The sequence below is a fragment of the Eptatretus burgeri genome, chromosome 11, assembly GCF_056783735.1.
Source record: "Eptatretus burgeri isolate ZD-2024b chromosome 11, Ebu_testis_v1, whole genome shotgun sequence".
NCBI lineage: Eukaryota > Metazoa > Chordata > Myxini > Myxiniformes > Myxinidae > Eptatretus > Eptatretus burgeri.
Window position 1 is genome coordinate 52661049 of NC_140971.1, and position 25543 is coordinate 52686591.

The 25543-nt window shown below is 42.6% G+C and overlaps 1 protein-coding gene across 2 annotated transcripts in view; it reads right to left on the reverse strand.

The window, feature by feature from the left end:
- ZNF475 (zinc finger protein 475) overlaps positions 1–10052 on the reverse strand; it is a 49238-nt gene extending 39186 nt beyond the window's left edge. The window contains exon 1 of one of the 2 annotated variants that reach the window (XM_085846448.1): positions 9948–10052. The gene's annotated coding sequence lies outside the window, so the exon portion shown is untranslated. The remainder of the gene's footprint in view (positions 1–9947) is intronic. The other variant, XM_085846447.1, reaches the window with a different exon arrangement.
- Between the last annotated feature and the right edge of the window lie 15491 nt (positions 10053–25543).

The window sequence follows — 25543 nt, forward strand, 5'->3', positions numbered from 1 at the left end:
CCCGGTCGACGTCCCGGCACCGTAACAATATTTTCTGTTTGGTGAAATTTTCTTTTAATTCAGAGTTTTACTATGAACATGATCGTTATATTAGCAGTGCTTTCAAAATCGAAGCAGCCATGTGTTTATACACCATTTCGTCTTGTGCACTTTTGCCTCACATATCCCCGAGTCCAAAGTAATATCCATTTTCCTTTATTTGACCAGTTTTTCGACTTTGTTTAATTATTTTTTCAAGAGTTCTTTCTCTCTGCTCTTTAGATGTTTGCTCTCTGGCTTCATAAGTTATTTCGTTTATTCAACCTTTGGATTGGCGATTGTTGATTTGAGTGACTATACAAAGGTGATATTTTGAAGTGAGTCTGTCTCCTGCTCTTTTGAAGATATTTCTGACATTTTCAGTTCGTCCTCCAAAAGTTTTCCTTTTCCATGTGTCTCCTATGTCTCATGTGTAGAATACATTTTTAAATTGAGGATGGTCTCCTTCTATATTCCCAACTCACTTATTTTACACCTCTTTACTTTGGAACTTCGTTTGTGTTGTTTGTTGGACAAGCGGCACCTCTTCAGATTTTTGCTTCGAAGCTCTGCAACATAGTGAAATCGAGATATCCTTCCTCACTCGAGAATGTGCAGCCTTTGCCATTTTGACACACAATCGAGCATCGAACTCATCGGTAGAGCTGCACAGACTTAGGTCTCATTATTAGAGAGGGCTGTGTCCCTTTTGTCATTAGTGTAATGGCTTACCACCATTGTTGGGCAATTTATGGTTACAGCCAGCCTTATATGGCTTGCCTGAAGGGGCCCTGGAGCTCTGACAGCTTGTCAGGGGTCACCGGTGACACTTTGGGGAGTTGTGCCAAGAGCATAAATGCCTAGAGGACTGCACGCTTGCTGGTTTTCTCATCGATGGTTCATTGAATAGCTTGCTGTTTGCTCAGGATCACTCGCGGAGGGAATATACGACTAAAAAACTGAATGTTCTGCTGTGTCTTTTTTATTTTTGATTCATTTATTATTTCCCCACAATTAATGATGGGTTTTGTATTTAGTCATATCAAAAATAGATGTAATTAAAAAAAGAAAAACAAATTCATACTCCAGTCTCTTTTTTGGAATTACAAATCGATATTAATAACATTAAATATCATATCATCGTGTTTGGCAAATGAGATGCTGTTCTATTCCATATTGTACAGATACCTTTCCATTCATCCATTGGGACCATACTCTGTGCAGAGTGTTGGTGCTGCCTCAGCAGTCTCCTTGGCTATTGTGTACAATCCTGGACGGGTCACCACTCTGACACAGGATACCAGCAAGCTGGCACTCATTTTGCCGAACTTGGAAGGATGACAGGCAGAGTCAACCCCACCTGGTATTAATTCAACAGCCGAGGGGGATTTGAACTCGGGATCCTAGGATCCAAAGCCCACCACCCGAACCATTAAGCCAACACCAGGCATACGGATACCTATCTTGGACATCAACATTCTGAGCAAGCTCTTTTACAGCACAGTTGTAAGTGAAATAATCATAATAGTGCGAGCAACTAAACATAGCACACAACTTAACAACAGACTAAAACAGCGAGTCAGATGTACGTATACTAACACAGGGTGCTACAGTTAGCGGATTAAAACAAGTGTTCTTAAAGTTCACAAAACACCACCAAATGGAATCCTATTCTAATGGAGCAAACGTATATGATTGTCTGAATATTTGTGATGATGTGTATATATACATATATTTAACAATAACAAATGTAAATATACCAACAGAGATGGGGAATCCCCCGCCATTAAAAAATAATTGAAATCAGATAAGCGTTTTTCCATTTATTACAAAAAACATTTTTTTCAAGATGGCCACCCCAGTCGGCCATCTTGGATCCGACCACGCCCAAAATCAATAAGATTCTTCCTTTTCAGGTGGTACATGTGTGACCCAAATTTCAAATCCATATGGCGAACAGTTTATGAGTTATCACACTCACAGCTATAAATGTTGACGCCCAGCCACCCGGACGGACGGACCGCTCCAGTCGGCCATCTTGGATCCGGCCACGCCCAAAATCAATAGGGTTCTTCCTTTTCAGGTGGTACATGTATGACCCAAATTTCAAATCCATATGGCGAACACTTTATGAGTTATCACATTCACAGCTATAAATGTTGACGCCCAGCCAGCCGGCCAGACGGACGGACTGCTCCAGTCGGCCATATTGGATCCGGCCACGCCCAAAATCAATAGGGTTCTTCCTTTTCAGGTGGTACACGTGTGACCCAAATTTCAAATCGATATGGCGAACAGTTTATGAGTTATCGCACTCACAGCTATATATGTTGACGCCCAGCCAGCCAGCTGGACGGACGGACGGCCGACCGCCCCAGTCGGCCATCTTGGAGCCGGCCACGCCCAAAATCAATGGGGTTCTTCCATTTTAGGTGCTACATGTGTGACCCAAATTTTAAATCCATATGGTGAACAGTTTATGAATTATCGCAGTCACAGCTATAAATGTTGACGCCCAGCCAGCCGGACGGACGGACGGACGGACGGACGGACGACCGCCCCAGTCGGCCATCTTGAAGCCGGCCACGCCCAAAATCAATAGGGTTCTTCCTTTTCAGGTGGTACATGTGTGACCCAAATTTAAAATCGATATGGCGAACAGTTTATGAGTTATCACACTCACGGCTATAAATGTTGACGCCCAGCCAGCCGGCAGGACGGACGGACGGACGGACGGACGGACGGACGACGGACCACCCGGGTGACAACAATATCCCCCTTCCGCCACGCGGCGGGGGATAACAATCGAATATAGATAGAATTTTTCAAAGAGGGAATCGATGACGTCACAATCAGTAGCGTTCGGCGGCAAACCTACGGCCGGGTCCCAGACAATGTGCTTTACTTAACTGTCCATGAGTTCAGGACGTTTGTTCAACTCAGCATTTACGACTTTTATCCTGCCATGTTGTTAATCTGTTGATGGAGGTGATATAGAAACGATGAATATGTCAAATCGTTCGTATTACTCATCCGGCACGACGTGTCAAGGCCAACAATCTAAACTCTAAAGTGACCGGTCTCAAACACTACCATGGGAACCCAGACACGACACCAATATGAACTGAGCTGTTGAATGTGGCACAAAACATCCAAAGAAACTACCGTAACCGAGTATTGTGATCCATCCTGTCCCCCATACTATTTGTAGACGGGTATCTGCAAGATAAAATAATTGCATTTTAAACCATTTTCAGTGGTTACTATAGGGTGCAGTATAACATGTGGCTACTTGGTTAGAATGAAAATCTTTCTATCTGAATCATAACTCAAATCAGTTGTTAGCCAATTGATGTGCTCATGAATGTGGGCTATGTGTCATGTGTAAGGTAGGATGTGTGTGTCCTTATTGGGAATGTAAGGTAGCATATTTATTGTTATTCAATGGGATGTGTGGTAAGGATTATGAATGTATGATAATACATGGAGGTAATCTTCTCATAATACATTAAGGTAATCTTCCACAGGTAAAGCAATAAGCTATGGTTAAAGGTTCACAAAGGGAGATCACATTGCCAGATTGACGGACCGGATAGACACATTTGTGGATGTGGATTCAATGTCAAGGTTGTGGTCTCACTGTTTGGAGAGGGTCTGGGTGGAAAGGATCGAAACTTTGATGAAGAACAGGGCCAAGCTGATGAGCCAGGCAGTCAGATCATCAGTGGATCATTTATAATAAGCAACTCTCAAAATGACGTTTGAAAGCCAAATGAGGCCTGTTGCGCATGTGCTGTGTGTGTGTGTGTGTGTGTGTGTGTGTGTGTGTGTGTGTGTGTGTGTGTGTGTGTGTGTGTGTGTGTGTGTGTGTGTGTGTGTGTGTGCGTTACACTGATTTGGTTCGGCTTGCAGGACACTTTTTACCTGCTGTTACAAGTACAAAATCTGTGATTCAAATCGTCTTTTAAACGTAATTTTCAGCATTTAATGAAAAAGTGGCAATTTTAAGCTGGTTAACTGTAATTGTGTTCCTGGATGCAAATCGGAATCAAAGAAATATAGGAATACGAGAACTTTACATGGAAAACTCTTTGCACGAAACTATGAAAAATTGGCAGAACAACTCAAATTGAAATGGAAATGTGATGACATTCAATTGGAATCTGGCCTCGATAAGTGTGCCAAGTGCAAGGTAGACCAACAAAAACGGACAACATAAAAATTGACACAGATACAACAATAAAGGAGCTCGATAATGAAGTATCATACGAATACCTCGGAGTAGAAGAGGGACACCAAATATATCACAAACAAATGCGCAAAACAATTACCAAAGAATATCTGTGGAGAACGAGGCTGATCCTAAAAAATACCTTTCTTCAAGGAACAAAATCAAAGCCATAAACCAACTCGTAAATACTAGTATTCCAGTATAATAAACTGACCATAAACCAGCTGTGGAAAAATAAACTGACCACAATCAGAAATCAATAAACTGCATGTCAAAACAAGGAAACTCATCACCGTCCATAAAATGTTTTGCAAAAATCAATTAATCCCGAGAATGTACCGAACAAGACGAGGAGAAGGGAACGACGTGATTGAGCTCAACAAAATGCATAGAATGACAACTGTAGGATTATCTGCATATAAGAAAAGTGCAACAGACAGACTCCAATTTGTAAACAAATATGAAGAAAACAAACCAGAGAAGGTATCCCTAACCCACCGAGGAAAGAATTTCCAAACACAGGTGCGAATGGAAGATGTCACACATGAAACCGAAACAACTAATGCGCCCCGATGATAGCAAAAAAGACAGAAGAAAAATATAAAATGAAGTATCAACAGATATACACTGGCAATGGGCAAACGACAAAAGGGCAGAAAGGTGTAAAAAATAAAAATAAAAAGTGTTGGACAGATTGGGAATGGACAAAGAAGGCTCTTTGGAATGGCTGAGGAGAGGTCAGCTTAACTGGAATGGAGAACGAATGCCCAAGACCAAGGACACGACACAAATGGCTTTAAAAAATGGTGGGACTGAGCCAATCGGACAAGTGTAGATTGTGCAAGGTACAAACAAAATACGAGCCACCTCCTATCGGGATGTAAAAAACTCATGTCAGAGAAGCTGTACACCGAAAGGCTCAACAAGGTACTGTATGTGGAGTAATCCACTGGCACATCCACAAAAGTCTCAGTATCAAAAAAAAACTAGTGGAAACATCAAACATTAACCAAAAGCAATATTGAAAACAAGGAAGTGACACTCACATACGACCTAATGATCCCATCAAGCGTGAACATAGAAAAGAAAGCATTGTGACCGGATATACCACTTGGGTACTAAATAGAATAAGACATTGCTAATAGAGGTTACAGTACCCAGTAATTTTGTCTGAAACAATGCAGAAATCAAGAAAATAACCAAATACCATGATCTCAAAAATGAAGTGAAAAGATCCTGGAAGCTGAAGAATGCCAAAGTTGCACCAGTGATAGCTGGATCTCTGGGAATGATGAAGAAGAACCTTAGAGATCCTAACAGAAACAGCCCTGGGAATATTACTACAAACAAACTAAGGCTGGAAGCTCTCTGGGGCTTGGTGATGATCCTGAAAAGAGCCCTCAGAACAAACCTTGAGAATAACACAACTTCACAACTTGGTCCATAAATCGTGACCCCCCTCCCTTACCGAAATGGACGTGTGGATACTTTTGGTCCTGGGAGGAGGCTGTTCCACCTTCTGCAACCCAAAATATGGAGATAATAACGATCAACCCATCCATCCATTGGGATCATATTCTGTGCAGAGTGTTGGTTCTGCCTAAGCAGTCTCCTTCGCTAGTGTGTACAATCCTGTACGGGTCGCCACTCCGACACAGGATACCAGCAAGCTGGCACTCATTTTGCCAACCTCGGAAGGATAACAGGCAGAGTCTACCCCACCTGGTATTAATTCAACAGCCGAGGGAGATTTGAACTCAGGATCCTCGGATTCCAAGCCCACTACCCGAACCATTAATTATAATAACCAATCTTCTTGTTCTTGCATATGGCAGCTTGGCTGCGGGGTAGCTGTCATTTTGTTGTGGCACGACTCTGCTGCTGATGCTGTGCCCCCATATCAGTACACCGGTACTCATTTCGCCGACCTCGGAAGGATGACGGGCCGAGTCAACCTCACCTGATGTTACGTCAGCGACAAACGAGGATCAAAATCAGTACCCTAAGATCCCGTCAGCCACCCTAACCACAAAGCCAACACCAGGCTTATAACACACACACACACACACACACACACACACACACACACACACACACACACACACACACACACACACACACACACACACACACACACACACACACACACCAATGGTTGCAAAAATCTGGTGTAATTTCTCTTGTGTCCCCAGAACCAAACAAACAATATGTATATAACAGCCCATAGCTCCCCCCCTCCCACCCCCTACCCCTGCCTATCCCAACATGATTAATGGTAAATATCATCATTTTAAACTTACCATGTACATGCACAAGCTTCAGATATGTCCTTCCCATCGGTGTTCAAAATAACTTTAAATACAGATACACAGTCCATTCACTGGCAGCGATCCATCGGGGGTTTGTGTAGCACACGCCCGTCAACTCGGACCTTGCACCGGTCCAGATGTTCGGGAGTTTGTACTTTAAGCAGCAGCCCGTTCTGTGAGCTGAGAAAGTTCTCCGAGTGTTTTGCTGTGCAGAGGTGAAGCCCTTTCTCTTAAGTACTTTTCCAAGTATTTTCGGCTTATTTCAGAAGCTTGGTGAGCCATTTAAAGTAACAATCCTTATCCCGAACACATTTTATTTTGCCCAAACTCTTCAACTTCCTGGGATTTCTGCACATGCTCATCAAGCAATTTGGGGATCATTACATCCTTTTAAAAGTCCCGTACTGACTGAAGTTGTCTGCCTAATAACACAAGGCAGACTACTATTTCGAGGTCTGCAAGTGTGTGATGAATGTGGTTGCAAAAATGACTTGGGGGTAATGAAGGGTTAATTATCAATTAGTTATTTCATTATGCATGTTCGAATAAGTGTTTTGTAACCCCAGTTAGAGATGACCAGAATCTCGTGAATCGGAAGCTCCTTGTCACCGTAACCCATGTGTCTGTCTCTTTTCTACCCTTTTCCCCATGTGTAATTAATATTCTTAATCGTTCCCCATTGTAAACACATGACCATGTCAAAATGGTGGTTCCACCTGTGCAGAAACATGACGTGCAGAAATTTGTTCTCTAGACATGACGTGTCCACTGGAGTGACTTTGGACGTGGCTGCGTTGGCATGCCGGAGACACTTGAGTGACTTTTCTACTGTTGGAGGGCGTGGGTAACGCTTGTGGGGAAAGGGGGAGGGCAATCCTCACAGCAAGGAGTGCACGATGACTATGTAAGCCAGCCAAGTCAGCAAAAGGTGAAAGGGCCAGGAGGGAGTCAGCACCAAAGTGAGGGCAAGGAGAGGCCGAGGTCGGTGCCACCCTGAGTCCTGCAGTCTGTCTTTGTCTCAGTTAAGCACGTTATGCCAATTGGGTTCCCCCACCCCCCCACCCCCAATTTATTTGCATTGCATTGATTTACTTTATGTTCCCCATCTTGGTTATTACTGGTTAAACATGTATGGTTTCAAAGCATTATCGCTGTGGATTTGGAACTTCGCAATTTCCCTCCAGCAGAACCAAACTCTCCTTAAAACCATACATGGTTCCGAGCCCAGCGTGAAGCTCAGGGTCTGCGTCTGGCTCACTTCAAAAAGGTTTGTGGCCTTGCAGGATTTTTTAAAGGTTCTCTTCTCATCTTCATGCTCTGCCCTCTTCACCCTTTTTCCCCTAACCGTTGTCCTTCCAGGCCACACATCCAGAAACCCTTCCCCCCAGTCTAAGCGTAATGCACACGTCCAGTCATTCATGCGCTCTTCTCTTGCCCTGTGGAACTGTCTTCCTGGATCTGTTAACTCAAGCTGTTCCCTCCAAGATTTCAAATCTGCTGCCCACCACAACCACCACCACCTCATGGTCTCACCATTTCTACATCTGAGCTTTACTACACCCACTGAGATCCTGTTCCATTCCTTCTTCTGCAAATCATCTGCTTGTGCTGCACTGCATGCATATATGTTCTTGTCCTTGTTTTTCCCTTGAAGTACTGTTATGATGCTCTTCTGTGAGCCTCAATAACCAAACAAACAAACAAAAAAGATAATGTTTGGTCCATTCTGCTTTGGATTTTCAACAGTAATATCTTCTTCTTCTTCTTTCGGCTGCTCCCGTTAGGGGTCGCCACAGCGGATCATCCGTATGATCCGCATAGTGATTTGGCACATGTTTTACGCCGGATGCCCTTCCTGACGCAACCCTGGTCGCCTCTTACGACACAGGGATATGGTACACCTATTTTAACCGGGGTATACACCGGCCCAGTATACTGGTACTCATTTCACCGACCTCGGAAGGATGACAGGCTGAGTCAACCCCCTGGTGTATTAATTCAGTGGCCCAACAGGGCTTGAACTCAGGACCTCTTGGATCCCAAGCCGCTGCCCAAACCACTGCGCCAACACCATGCTCTATTTTCAACAGTAATATAGAGTAATCAAACTGAACTGTGCACAAGATATGAGTAATATTATCCATTCCAACTGCACTGTCTCACTGGGCTGGCAGGATGGCCTGGAGCTCCTCTGCACACTCGTTTCTGAGCTGTCTAGCCTGGGTTACAAACTGTCATCCCAGGTGAGTCGTCAATGTGTGTGCCGTTTCTCGGTCTGAGCACCCTGGCTAAATTCCAAAGTCCTGCTCTAACTTACAGGGGGCACTGAATCAGCAGCACGGCTGTGCACCCCAGCAAATGATGCTGTCATCAGCCAAGTTCTGCCAATGATTAAAGAACAAGAAGACAATCTTACTGGGTTAACTGGGAATGCTGAGAATTATCTTCCAATCACGAGCCTCAACCTCTGACTTGTCACAATCAACACGAGCAAAACAATGAAATCTCACTTTGTCAGTCACTGTTGTGTCATGGATTCAATACCTCATCCCATGCACCATACTCTGACTGATGCAGAGCATTGGTCGATTGAAGCAGTTTCTTGGCCTGGGGTCATACTGGGCGGTTTGCCATCCCTTTACCAGCAGAAGTTAGGGCAGACATTTGTAATTTGTTCTGGGTGCCGGCGATGGATTGCCTACTCTTCGTGAAGGACACCATGGGATTTTAATGTCCACAAACTGATGCCACAGACAGGACGCCAAGTTTAACGTACATCCGAGGGACACGTTGATGAATCACACTACCTGTGAAACACCGGGATGACAGTTTATAGCTGGGTCAGGATTTGGACCAAGGAAAGACAGCTTAAAGGTGAATGTGCGTACCTCGAGAGTCTAGACGACCATCCTTCCAGCCCCAGATTCGACGTACCCCCATATCATATATCACACCGTATTCTATCAGCGATCTCATGTCGTTTTCAAAAGGTGTTCTCAGGTCGAAATTAAATAAATTTTGCTCCGTAAACAACAGATGAGACAAACACCACCGGGATGCTCCATGATGCTACACCCTCCCAGCACGAATGCTTCTTGTCGCATCCATCGTCTGATTTTTATTTACAGGATGAAAACCTGGGCAAATCGGGCAAAATCGAGAACATGCTTCGATGTTGTGATCGCTGTGAACAGTAACCAGCAGGTGTTGAAAGCATCATGGTGATGCGCGATGCACACCTATCGAGAGGTCGAAACTTGAGAGCCACACACCTGCTTTGTTCATTCTAGAATCTCCACTACAATCGTTTGCAACAAACTATTGTTTGTGGAAATAAAAATGCCAAGCTCACGTCATACAACAACGATATCAGAGACTTGTTGACGTACCAGCGAATGTGCCACCACCACCACCGACCGTGTGGTTCTCCCAGGGTAAGAGAGTCGGTGCTTGTTGAGCTCGTGTGTTGTGCCGGCGCGTCCTGCGTTGCCCATGGAGACCTCGCGGTAAACGAAACAATAGACTCAGTTACCGAGGAAACGCAGAGCTTGACGTCACATTCAGTTCGCGTCACATTTCACTTCAAACTGCGTGGCGGATGATCACCTTCATGCAGCTTCACGTGTACCCGTGGAATGGCCGAGAGGTGTGCACACTCACCTCCGAGTTGTCCAGCATGGGCTCGAATGTCGAACCAGCTATAAAATGTCGTCCTGGTGTTTCTTTGGTCCCGTCGGGCGATTTACATCGATGTGTGTGCCGTCTCTCAGATGGTCATGGATGTGTGCGTGTTCCGTCTGTCGACATTACCTGGTGGACGTAAAATATTCCACGGTGTCCGCCTTTGTGAAAAGTCGGCAAGCTATCGCCGGAATCCTGAGCTAATTACTCATTTCTGCCGTGGATGATTGCTCAGAAGGCTCAGAAGGCGTTTGTGTACTGGTGTGTTAAGTAATTAATAGGAGACATAATTGGAACTCCCACTAAATAATTGCTGGCATTGATGACTGGGAAGCATGAGTCCCGCTTTGATCGGACACCTGACCCGGACTCATGACATTTTTTTTTTACTATTATTCATTATTCAATTGAATTTACAATGGGATTAAAATAAATTCAAGTAAAATCAAATGGAAGACTAAATAGGTACAGTCCTGCATTTGAGTAATCAGAAGGAACCCGACCAAGCAAAAAGCAAAGATGAAGTCATCAGGAGGAACCTGGATAGGATTCATATTTCAGTTGCTACTCCACCACCCTCAAACCCATCCAGGAACAGCCAAGTGAGCTTTACTAAATAAATAAATTAAAAAAGAACCAAGATCGAAGAATTCAATCATTCTGGCTGCCAAACCATGTGTCTGATCAAGTCGAAATTTAAAACATGTATTCCATATCACTCCGAAGTTATTAATATGATGTTTCACATCGATTTATTAAGCGGTTCCAGAGAAAACATTATTTCATATTTTTTCAATCCAAAATGGCTGCCAAACCATGTGACCTATAAATTATTCCTCAACAAACTTGTACACCCATGGCTTGGGGAACATTTGTGTGAAGTTTCCACTCGATTTGTCCAGCTGTTCTGGAGAAGAAGATTTTTTATAGGTTTTAGGGTAAATCCAATATGGCTGCCAAACCTTGTGACCCATGACATTATATGTGTGAACCTTTTGTTCTTCATGGATAGGCGGACACACCTGCAAAGTTTCACCTCGATCTGTTCAGCCACTTCAGAGAAGAAGATTTTTGAACGTTAAAATAAACAATATGGCTGCCGAATTACATAACGAAGACATCATCAAATTTATACCTGTGGACCATTTTATCCCGACATGACCCTCAAACATTTTCATACTGATCAGATGTCGCATTCTACATATGCAATTATGATGTCATAATGAAGGCACCTATGGCGTCAGCAAATAATCACACTTATTCCCCATGATGAGTACATGCCGTGTGCCCACTTACAACTTTTTCCTTGGTGCGGTTTCACAGATACAGAGGTCCAAAGTTTTTACATTTTTCCAACATGGCTGCCACAGCACATGGCCTATGACGTCATAATTATGACCGAAACATTATACACCAGCAAATACAACCCGTCGCTTCGCTAACGGGGTATTAAGGAGGAGGGTTGAGAGAGCAGGGAGGAGAGAGAGAGAGAGGAGGCAGGAAGGGGGGAAGAGTGAGGAAGGGGGGGGGAGCTATGCCTCACCAAACGTTGCTCTACCATGGAGGGAGGGATGTGAGGAAGGGGTGAGAAAGAAAGAGATATAGAGAGATATAGAGAGAAATAGATTTTGAGATAAAGATAGAGAGTATGAAAAAGAAAAGAAGAGAGAAAGGTGAGGGTGGAGGTGGGGTTAATAAATATGTTTTGCTTTATGATTGAACACACACACACACACACACACACACACACACACACACACACACACACACACACACACACACACACACACACACACACACACACACACACACACACACACACACACAAACAAGCTCATGTCAGAACAGCTGTACACACAACGACACAACAGAGTTTATAAAGTAATCCGCTGGCACATCTTTAAAAACTTTGACATCCCAGTTCCAGAAAATTTGTGGGAACATGAACCAAAAGTAATCACTGAAAACGTGGAAGTACCTATCGCTCACGTACAAACTAATGATCCCATCGAGCGTTAACATCGAGAACAAAGTGTTGCAACCAGATATCATACTGAGGTACAAAAAAAGGAAGAAGAAGACATTGACGATTGAGGTGTTAATAACAGTGATTTTGGACTAAACAATGCAGAAATCAAAAAAATGACTAAACACCAAGACCTCAAGAATGAAGTGAAAAGATCCTGGAAGCTGAAGAATGCCAAAGTTGTACCAGTGATAGCTGGAGCTACAGGAATGATGACAAAGAACCTCACAGAGATATTAAACATACAGGCAATATCCCTGGGCATTCATCATGTCGTAGCTGGATAATATAACCAGGTAACCACTGGAAGACATGGATGACCCACAAAATGGATAATTGAGAAGAAAGTAAATACCAATGCATTATTTTTTTATGACGTGAACAAATTTTAGTACATCACGGGTGGTGAAGACGGTGGTGAAGTTTCATCGGAATTGCATGTGTAGTTTTGGAGAAGAAAGGAATACATGTTTTGGGGGGCAATCCCTTTAAATCCCTTCAGAGCCAGATTTTTCTAATGTCATGAACAAACTTTGGTACACCATGGGTGATGTAGATTGTTGTGAATTTTCATCGGAATTCTTTGTATATTTTAAGAAGAAAGCAAATACCTCTTTGGGGAGGAAACCTATTCTCTCTCTCCCCCCCCCCCGGTAAATTCCCTCTGTTGACCCCTTCAGACCCAGTTTTTTTATGCCATCACGGGTGATGAAGATTGTGGTCAAATTTAATTGAAATCATATGTGTAGTTTCTGAGAAGAAGTTGGAAGTATCTGTGGACGGACGGACGATGCACCATCCCATAAACTCCCCATTACTACTTTAGAGGTGAGCGAAAAACTATCCCAGGGAATAATATAACAAACGAACTACAGTTGGAAGCTGTCCGAGGATCAGCGACGATCCTGTAGAGAGCCCTCGACACAAAACTTTGAGAACAGAAAACTTCACAGCTTGGTCCATGAATCGTGACCCCATACTGAAATGAAGATGGATACTTTGAGCCTGTCTGTCTGTGTCTGTTTGTGGTGAGGATGTTGAGGTCGTGGATAGATTCACTTACCTTGGCAGTGATATTCATGTCTCCGCAGGTTGTGAGCCGGAGGTCAATAGACGTCTGGGTCGGGCCTGGGGAGTCATGGATTCACTGGATCATGGGGTGTGGCGCTGCCGGTACCTGTGCGGGAGGACGAAAGTCCGAGTCTTCAGGTCCTTGGTACTTCCAGTCTTGCTCTATGGGTGCGAGACTTGGACTTTGACCAAGGATCTGAGACGGAGACTTAATTCCTTTGGTACCAGGTCTCTTCGGAGAATCCTTGGCTATCGCTGGTCGGATTTTGTGTCCAACGAGCGGTTGCTGAGAGAGACTCGGATGAGATTTGTCACCTGCATAGTCCGTGAGCGTCAGCTGCGGCTGTATGGACATGTGGCTCGTTTTCCTGACGCTGATCCTGCTCACCAGATTCTCTCAGCGAGGGAGTCTCATGAGTGGAGGAGGCCAGTGGGCCGACCACGTGCCTCATGGTTGCAGCAGGTTGACCATCATCTCAAGGAGATGGGGATGGGCCTGGCATCTGCCTGGGGGATGGCCAGACGGAGGCCCCTGGAGTACCGGCGGAAAGTGGACGCAGCGACGCGCTGTTCTGGCACATGCTCCCATACCTGACCTGACTTTGAGCCTTCCCTGGGAGGACTCCATTCCACATTCTGAAACCTGCACATGTAGATACCAATCAAAGTAGGGATGTGAGATTCAAGTTGAGCAGCAATGCGGAAATCATGTCACCTTCCGACAGGAAAGATGGTATCCAGCCCCCAGGTTTGAACATTCAGTGTAAAACGAGAGTCCAACACAAAACTTTGCAATGAAATACCTTTAATGCACAGCACCTGGTTCACTCCCGGTCACATGTCATGACTTGAGGATCAATCAATCACTCATTCATGGATAAAGTGAAAATATCGACTCATAAATGGACTAGACTGTTATTTCTCTTTTGGTTGACCAAACGATGACATTGCCAGTTTATATCGAGCACTCTCGAAAGCTGGCCACGTGAGGACGCTCACGTTCAAGGAAACACCTTCGTTATGACGTCACACGTGTCTCAGGGTTCAAAACCGGGATTTTTTAAATTCAAGAAAGTTCGATTTCGGAGGAGCATTAATTAATACGGCAAATGTCGCGTTTCTGGAGGGGCAACATTATGTGATGCACGAAGCTTTGATTTTTTGATCCTCGTGGAGGATCTCTAAGTCTTACTCACTTTGTTGTTCTTCATCTTCTTCTTGTGGACTATTTTGTTTCACAGCCTTCAGTTTTCATCGAAACATCCTGAAACTTGGCATATATATGTAAAAATACCTTGCGCAGAGAGTAACCATCTCCGATTTTGAAAATTCCTCCTAGAAAAAAAGTTATGACGTCAAAATATCTCCGTTAATAGAAATCACCTAAAAAATTATCTCCGAAACTTGGCAAGCTTTTTGAATTCTGTTTGCGAGAATCGAACAGGGCATTAGCAGAGATGAATTACCGCACATATGATACATCACTATGACGTCATATTAATTTTTATGACGTCATTCCTATTTTTTGACATTTTTTGTTTCACAACCCAGAGTTTTCATCGGATCTTCGTGAAGTCTTGCCATGTATATGCAGAAAACCCACGCGCAGGAAGTAACTATCTCCAATTTTGGAAATTAATCCCAGAAAAAAAGTTGACGTCATAATATCGCGGCTAATGGAAATCGCCTGTACCATTATCTCCAAAACTGGGCAAGCTGTTTGAATTTTGTTTGCGGGAATCAAGCCAGGCATTAGCACAGATAATTTATCGCAAACCTGATACAATGACGTCATATTAGTTTTTATGACGTCATCATTAAGAGGACAAGGATCTTAGCTCATTTGAGCTTGTTAGTTTATATAATTAAATTATTTTTGATTTTGTGGTCTCCTCCTCCTCTTGGTTCAAATGCTTGGTTCAAATCCAGACCCAGCTCGAAACTGTCGTCGCGGTATTTCACATGACAATGTGTATGCCATCCCTCGGATGGATGTTTGTCAGAGTCCCGTCTGTCAGCATTTGTTTGTGGACGTTAAAGATCCCACGGGGTCCTTTGCGAAGAGTAGGCGAGCTATCGCCAGCAGTATGAACAAATAAAAAAGTCCTACTCGAACCAGCAGAAGGCATTGCATCAGCGTCACAGCCATGCCCTATAGCCAATGATGCCACAAACGAAGAAGAATCATATCCCATGCCTTTTGTACGCCCAATCCATCCGAGGGATGGCCCACACATTGATGAATCACTTTTCATATGAAACATCGGGATGACAGTTTCGAGCTGGATCGGGATTCGAACCCAGGCTGGACGGCGAAGCTGCGAGTGGGCCATCGAGTGGGATCATTAGTTCGTACGTGAGCGATAGGTACTTCCACGTTTTCAGTGATTACTTTTGGTTCATGTTCCCACAAATTTTCTGGAACTGGGATGTCAAAGTTTTTAAAGATGTGCCAGCGGATTACTTTATAAACTCTGTTGCATCGTTCCGCATACCTCTCTAACCGATGCCATATCCTGCCCTCCTATTGCAATTGCATTGTTTAAAATCGAAATTAATTATTTGGTGACGTATAATCGGACTATATGACGTCATCATCGCTTCCACAGTCAGTCACCAAGGAAGAAGGCAAAACATATTTATACGTTTCAAACTGTTCTAGGTTATTCACATGTTGTTTGTTTGCACAAGTCTCTTTATAACATTCAAAGTGCCATGATGGGCCAGGTTAAGTTTGATTTTCCTTCTTACACTTCCAGGCAAACCTGAGGTCATCACCCACAGGTGCTGCAATCATCATGGAGGCATTTTTCTTTAATAGCAGGTGAGGTCGTACCGATGATCCCCATTGACGAGACAAATGCTCCAGTCAACTCTTTTGGTTAGAATGCATGTGTTTGGTTTAACACGTGCTTCAACTTTTTGATTCGAGCTGTATAGATCATGTGTATGTTCATGGGACAGGCTTGTTGGACTGTGTACTTTGGCCATGGAATCAAAGTGCACATCCCAAGCTCTGTTTAAAAGTTCGAATTTTTTAAACCTTTTTATTATATTAAGAATGGCATTTCCCATAAGATGAGTGGTTCCCAACATTATTGTCAATTATTGGATATATATATATATATATATATATATATATATATATATATATATATATATATATATATATATATATATATATATATATATACATATATGACGGCCCAGTCCACTGGTACTCCGTTGTGGCCGTTGGGCCACTGAATTAATACACCAGGGGGTTGACTCAGCCTGTCATCCTTCCAAGGTCGGCGATCAGGCCGGTATATATATATATATATATATATATATATATATATATATATATATATATATATATATATATATATATATATATATATATATATATATATACATATACATATATATACATACATATATACATACATATATACATACATATATACATACATATATACATACATACATATATATATATATATATATATATATATATATATATATATATATATATATGAGCCTGGTGTTGGCGCAGTGGTTAGGGCAGCGGCTTGGGATCCAAAAGGTCCTGAGTTCAAGCCCCGTTGGGCCACTGAATTAATACACCAGGGGGTTGACTCAGCCTGTCATCCTTCCAAGGTCGGCGAAATGAGTACCAGTGGACTGGGCCGGTGTATACCCCAGTTAAAATAGGTGTACCATATCCCTGTGTTGTAAGAGGTGACCAGGGTTGCATCAGGAAGGGCATCCGGCGTAAAACATGTGCCAAATCACTATGCGGATCATACGGATGATCCGCTGTGGCGATGCCGAACGGGAGCAGCCGAAAGAAGAAGAAGAAGAAGAAGAAGACTCTATTCTTTCCCATTTTTCCCTCCAAGCTTTCAAAACAGCTGTTCACCACCACCTCTTATCATCCCCCATCCAAATCCTCGATCTTTTCTACTCCCGATAATCCACCCAAGCCCACTTCCTTCAATTCCCCTGCTTTCCTTCCTGAAAGTCCCTGTAATGTCCATCTTCTCTTCCCCATGTTCCCCATCCCATCCCTCTCCCTTCCACAGATCTCCTAATTTGTCTGTTCCCCACTGTTTTGTCCCTCCCACCACCACCCCTCTTGTCTCATGCCCCCTTTCTGTGCATTGTGTTTTACCTCTCATATGACCCTCGACAAGGTATACAAAAAAAAAAAAGGATGGCTGACATATCGCCTGGACAATCAAACAAGAAAACAAGAAAGAAAACAAACGGAGTGAAAACCGAGTACTCCCTTCCTTTGGCGTCCGGCGATGACATCCTGCATCACCTGCATATGGCATTGGGAAGGAGCAGTGTACAACAAAACCTCCAGCGCGACATCACCGTGGCACCTACGCTGCCCGGCGATGCCGCCTTGCAGCACATGGAGTCGAAATTGGGAGGGAGTAGTGTACAATAATTGATTAATTGATTAATTGTAAAATTAAAATAAATAAATAATAATCATGAAATAATTAATTTCTCTATCAATTGCTTAATATCATACCTACCATCACAGTTTCATCAGAATCTGGAACTTTTTGAAAATTAGGTGATTAATCGAAAAATAAATAATTAATTGATTAATCAATAATTCAAAAATACCCTTTATAGCCAGATTACCATACTTGGTCACTATCATGTCCAAATATCAGCTTCCAAGCTCAAAAGGTGCCTGAGATATTGCCCAGATGAGAAAATAAATAAATGAATAACAAATCGATCAGAATGAAGTAATTAATCAGGTAATTGACTTATCTATAAATCAAAAAATATTCTTTATAGCTAAATCACTTGGTCACTGTCCTGTCCAAATATCAGCTTCCCAGCTCAAAAGGTGCCTGAGATATTGCCAGGAGGAGAAATAAAATAAATAAGTAATTAATCAATTAATTGATTCATGAAAAAAACAAAAAAACAAAAAAACATTTTTGCCAAAGCACATCTTCACTTTTGTCCCCAAATTTCAACTTCCGAGCTCAAAGGATGGCGGAGATATCGTCATATCGCCCGGACAAGCAAGCAAGAAAATAAATAATCGATAAATTAATTAATCAATAAATCAAAAATACTGTTTATAGCCAAATTACTTTGTCACAGTCATGTCCAAATATCAGCTTCCTCGCTCAAAATGTGCCCGAGATATTGCCAGGATGAGAAATAAAATAAATATCTAATTAATAAATCGATAATAATTAAGTAATTAATCAATTAATTGATTAATCAGTAAATCAAAAATATTCTTTATGGCGAAATCAAGGGTTACTGCCATGTCCAAAATATGAGCTTCTGAGCTCAAAAGGTGCCTCAAATATTGCCAGGATGAGAAATAAAATAATTAAGTAATGATTCAATTGATTATTTCATCAAAAAATAAAAAATATACTGTTTTTGCCAAAGTACATCTTCACTTTTGTCCCCAAATTTCCGTTTCCGAGATATCGCCCAGACGAACAAACAAGAAAACAAACAAATGGAGTGAAAACTGAGTACTCACTTTGGTGCCCGGCAATGGCGTCATGCATCGCCTGGATATGGAATTGGGAAGGAGTGGGGTACAACAAGAAAACAAACAAACAAATGAAGAAAAACTGAGTACTCCATTCCTTCAGCACCTGGTGATGATGTCATGCATCGCCTGGGTATGGCATTAAGAAGGAGTGGTGTAGAATTAAATAAAGCCGTTAATTATCTTCAAAGGGGGTGTTTTAATTAATGTAATTACAGCTCTGCTCCACGGAATGGTTGGAGTGGCGACCCATCCAAGATTGTGCCAAATAGCCAAGGAAAAACTGCTTTGGCAGTTCCAATGCTCTGTTCAAGAGTACAAGTCCAAAAAGAATATCGATGTTCAAGGAGACTGGAAGATATGTTTCCCTGAAAGAAAAAGTATGATTTCAAAACTCCACAAGGAACAAATGAAACCCTATTTTCTTTATCTCCTGGGACTTTTCATTTCCACGGTACATCCTCGTGAGCGTGTCAAGATCAGGAGCCTCAGCCTAGCATCAGGTGTGCTAAAATCTTCTTTATTTATTAGACATCCTACGGACATAAATGAACACTCGTTTTATTCTTTGTACATTTTGCGTATTTATTGTTCACCTCCCTGCACCTTGTATTTATTGTTATTAAAAAAATTAAATGTTTCTTTACAACGCCCTTGAGGCTCTGTTGCCAGTCACCATCTACATTTCCAATAGATAGAAGAGATGTTCGTAATTACTCTTTTATGGAAAATGTTTTTCGAGTTTTTTTATCCTCACAAATAGACCGTAGTGAACACAGTCGTGTTCAAATATTGGCCTTTAAAACCCTCCTCAAATCGGCCGAATGGAAGGGGACAGCCAAATACACACTGATTTATGCAGGTACATAATGTATAATATATATGCATATATATATATATATATATATATATATATATATATATATATATATATATATATATATATATATATAAACACATCATATTATTGTTAAAAAGAATTTTCCTCAACTCTGCACAAGTCAGGGATTTCTAAAACGGATGCCCTTCATGAAAATGTATTCAGTTTTTAATAGTTGAACAACATTCATTTGTATTTTCCATACTTTGCAAAATGGCGAAATCATTGTCTGCTGGCTGATCAGTCAACCGATTAAAAGGAAATTCAGAGATATCATATTTTTCCCCACCTCACCTTAACTAATACTTTTCTAACGTCCCCAATTACTCCCACCTTCTTGTGAGGCCGATGTGGAACGTCTTTGTCCCAAGTCTTTGAAGAATCAGCTGTCCAGGCCTGACATTCGACTGAAGATGGTAAGAATTTGTAATTTGTTCAGGGTGTCTGCTATAACTCACCTCCTCTCAACGAAAGACAATGTAGGATCATTAACATCCAGAAAAGCCCGGTGCTGGGAGACGGGTCTTAATATAACCTTGCATGCTAATGCCAGGGTGACAGTTTACAATAATAATAATAATTTCATTGTATATGTATCCAACGGATTGTTATGAAATTAATTGTGTTTGATGAACAAACAACAAATTTGATGATCTAAAAACAATATTAAGTACAGGTACTAACTATAACTACATGGTGTACATAGAATACTTACCCTGCACACGCTTGAGAAGGACTTGGTGTTAGCCAAGTAACTCGTTTTATTTGTATTTGTTTTATTGTAAGTTTTATTTGTAAGTAAAAAAAATTAAATTAAAATCAAATGGAAGACCAAATAAAATAGTTGCAGTCCTGCATTGGAGTCATCAGAACGAACCTGAACAAGCAAAAATCAAAGATGAAGTCATCAGGAGGAACCTGGATAGGACTTGGGTTTTAACTGCTACTCCTCTACCCTCAAACCCATCCAGGTGCAGCTAAGAGAACCTTATTCAAAAAAAAAATAATAAAAAAGAACACAGATTCGAACAATTAAATAATTCTGGCTGCCAGACCACACATCCAATCCGGTTTAAATTTGAATTTTTTTTTATCCCCCCATCAATAGAAGATCATAATTTTGAAGTTTCAATTGATGCAGTGGATCAAGAGAGAGAATTTTTTTTAATATTCTCCTTCAGTCAAATATGGCTGCCAAACCATGTGACCTATCAATTACTCATGAACACCCTGGTATCCCCAAGGCTTGGGGAACATGTGTGGGAAATTTCCCCTTGTTCAGCCATTCTGGAGAAGAATATTTTTGAAGGTTATTAAATGTATCTATATATATATATATATATATATATATATATATATATATATATATATATATATATATATATATATATATATATATATATATATATATATATATATATATATATATATATATATATATATATATATATATATATATATATATTGTTGTGGTTGAGGAAATTCGCAAATCACCATTCAGGTCCCGTAGGTGAGATATCTCTGTAAGTACATGTGTAGTTAGCCCCAAACCCGTTGTTTAGAGGGAATAAATGTGATCCATTCGGGCTGCGACCCTTTGAGATTGCCATTTTTCTGTTCTATCGTTATTTTGAACCAACCACGTCTCAACCGCCATCACACAACAACCACCAACCGCAACGCCGCTTCACAACAACAACAACGCCAACAGCCACGACCTTTACCTTCACAACTCGCTCCCGGAAACATCGCATCACCGCCATTTCAAACGTCGCCATGGCCATAAACCACCACAATAAACCCTCCACCACCTTCACCTTTCCTTCTGCGGCCATTCCTGCACCACTTGTGAACGCCGAGCGTCAGGCTGTCCTGGCCTCGAACGGGACGCGCGCCAAACCGCGAGTGCAAAGTGGGGCCTTTCCGAGGAGAATTCGGATCAGGAATGATACACGCCCACTTCTGATCCGTCCAATCAGCAATTCGCTGGGTGGTTTGGCCCCGCCTCCAGGCACGTCGGTGTAGAATCGATATATGCAAATTTGAGGATCTGGGGAGACTCACGCCCCTTTTTCTCCGTTCAATGGGAGAGCGTGGCTCCACCCCCGAGCTCGTTCTGATCCAGAAATTTGCATATGGGTTCTCCTGCCGGCCTATAAAGTGCCGAGCGCAGGGTCGAGTCAGGCTCGGAAGAGTCAGTTTTGGGAAGAGTCAGTATGGCTCTTCTGGGAAGAGTCAGTATGGCAGCGGCAGAGTGTGGCAGCGGCAGTCAGTTTCGGAAGAGTCAGTCTGGACGGGTCGGAGAGCCGAGTGGAGCTCGTAGTCTGTCGGGGTTCGGAGTCTGTCGGGGAGCTGCAGAGAGAGGAAGCCTGGAGCGCGGTCGAGTCGGTTTGAGCGCAAAGTCGGCCTTGGAGGAGCGGGGAATGAGTCGGGAGGCGAGGGCGTACAGGCGGTTTGCTGCAGTCGGCTAAGGAGAATTGAGGAAGAGGCCGAATAGCTCGGGTCCGAGGCAAGGAAGACGGCGGTCGGCGACGAGCTCGCAGTGGAATCGCTCGTCGCGGGACCCAAGCAAGCCAGCTATCCTCTTTCCCCAGAGCATCAACAATTCCCCCCTTTTTCCCCTCGCGCTGAGATAGTGCGAAAAGGGGGGCCCCGTTCCCACCCCACTCCAAGCAGTGCCAACGAAACCCGTGAAGGAGCGCGGAGTCGGGGCGCCTCCGCGCCGCCATATTTGCGGCTCATCACAAAGACACGGGTAGGATCCACCCGGTCTCGCGGCCCACAGGCCCCGTCTGCCCCCTTGTCTTTGAGGGTGGCCCTTTTCTTTTGCTTTTGAGTAAATGTGTTGTCGGCGCCGTCTGTAAAGTAAAACTGTGTAAGTGTTGCCGTGTGCACGCGTAGTTGGTAGTAGATCTGCATTGTTGTGTTTCTTTTGTAGCATTTGCTGTAGGTGCATAATTGTTGTAATTGTATATGTGTGCTCTCCGTGTGCCGCGGAATAAATGTGCATTATGTTGAACTGTTTTCCCGTTTCGCTTCGTCTTTTCTTTCATTGAATCTCCATCTTGCTTCACGTAAAGGGTTGGTAGTGGGCTTAATATACCCAATAATTAATCGGAACTGTCGAGGCCGACGATTATACTGCTCGGTTATCCCGCTAGTACGGAACGGGTCGATTAAGTGGCCCGTGTCCGGAGTCGACCTGCGGCGAGGTGCGATCGCCCGGTCTACCCTCCGCGTGGGTACTTAGGTAGGTCGAATTTGGCGAACAACCCTATCCCACACGGGGGGCCGATTGGCACGATCGTGGTGAGGCCGAAAGGCCCACCCGTGACTAGCTCCCAGCGTTAGTCCGAGAGGATCACGACAGAATTGTCCGTCTGGTGGGCGACGTGCCTCGATTCGAGTTACGTGGCCGTTCGCACGCCGGCGGACGCTAATTCGCAACAATATATTTCAATATATATATATATATATATATATATATATATATATATATATATATATATATATATATATATATATATATATATATATATATATATATATGGCTGCCATACCACATGACTGATGACGTTAGAAAAAAATTTGTGCTGATCAAGTTATCCAGATCAAGATGACCCTCAAAATTTTTCATACTGATCGGATGTAGTGTTCTACATATGCATTATGACATCATAAAAAAATCACACTTATTCCTCATAGGGGAGTACTTGACATGTGCCAAGTTTCAATTTTTTTGATGGAGCAGTTTCTGAGATACAGAGGTCCAACCTTTCTCCTTTCTTCCAACTTGCCTGCCACCCCACGTGACCTACGATGTCATTATCATGAAAACATTATACATGAGTAGTCACACCTGTGGTGATAATTTTGTGTCTATCAGACAAGCGGTTCCAGAAAAAAGGGAATAACAAAATGCAGACACGCATGTACACACATACACACGTACATACGCATGTACGGTATGATCGCTTAAACCCCACTTTTTGCTTCATTGATATTCCCCTTCATTCGTCATTATCTGAGTATAAGGCATTAAACTTGCTGTCTGGTCTAAAATTTTCTTCAAAATATGCTTAAAATGCATGTTATCTTTAAGAAAAGAAAAAAAAATAGAGATAAATAAATTGAATACCACACCTGGTGGCATTGAGGTTTGTGTGTCTGCTTTGTGCTGGGGGTGGCAGTTTGATTTCGACCCTGGCCGAGTAATACCAAAGAATTTTAAAATGGTATGTGTGCTGCTTCCTCACTTAAAGCTCAGCATTTAGCGGATAGAGCACAGATAATCCCGTGGGTTGGAATCCCATGGGGGTGTTTGGGGTCGGTGTAGATTTCTCCTTGAAATACTCCACTTACTCCTCAAACGAAAGCAATGTCACGAGATCGCCATCACCCAAAGGCACCCAGGAATTTACTTCCCCCAAGGCCAATAGGTGTTTGTCTCTTGATAAAAGTCAAATCCTTTGTTCTTTGGTGTGTGTGTGTGTGTGTGTGTGTGTGTGTGTGTGTGTGTGTGTGTGTGTGTGTGTGTGTGTATGCGAGCGCGCACGCACGTGTGGCAGCTCTTCAGTGAGCCTTCGAACCTGTAGAAAAAAATTCACAAAAGTAAAGTTTTTTTGTGATTTCGTGCAAATTGAAAATTTATATCTTGTCCAAATGAAGAATTCACCATCGCACCTAATGATATGGCTTCCCTGATTCTATGAGGCCAAATTTGATCAGATTCGGGCGAAAGGTGATAGAACGTCAATGAAACATCCCTTGGGACTGACTGTGAAGTCAAGGTTGGAAATATTCCCATGCAGGAAAGTGACGCTCGCTGGAGGAAATTTGTGTGAATCAGTAAATGGGGTGAATCCTTCCCCCAATCTTCCCTTTGCTTACTTGCTAATTATCCAATCATGAACCTGGCATATGGAGCTTCTTATGAACATTCGCAACTTTCGTCGGTCTTGGGCTCACATTCCAATTTTATTCCAGGTGACCTTAATTCCTTTCATTTTCTTCTCGATGGTACGTCTCCAGGTCTCTCTTGGCCATCCAAATCTTCTCTTCCCATCAGGTACCCAGCATATTTCTCTTTTCGGTATATTTTGATCCTCCATATTCAACATGTTTCCAATCCATCTCCACCTCCTAATTTTCATCTCTTATATGATGTTTTTCCTCCCCGTTAGCCTTTTAACCTCATTCTTACTTGCCATATCAGGCCAGTATCTTCCTGTTAAAAACACAGAATTCCTTCAACAAGGGAACATCGTGTGTTTTTACGCCTCGCAAGCGCAGGCTGAACTCAATGAAAGAGAAGTAAATAAGGAACTGTAAAATCTTTTTTTTTTTTTTACACACCTCTCGGAGTTTGGTACAGATGATTTGAAAACTGTGAAGAAACAATGAACACATTCCCATTCACACAAATCACGTTTTATATATTCCCCCCAGTACTACTTTACCATGTTAACAAAAAGAAAATGTTGCCATTAATTATTATACAAATAACCACAAACAACTTACATCCGCAGTACTTCAACCTTGCATTTTAAAATCGAGGATTTCAGTCTAAACACTTTTCACTGATTTTTTTTTTCCTATTACAGAAAAATCCGTTCCATTTGTTAGAGATTCAAACTTAGCCCATATGTAATAGAAATGGTTCACAATATAGCTATTAGCAGTTAATGTCTTTCACCAAGCTCATAGGTGCCGGTGGAAAGCTTGTAATGACTCCTATTCGGGTCACATGCCCTGACAGTGCAAAGGCGATGTTCTATTGCCCATGACTTTGCCCCAT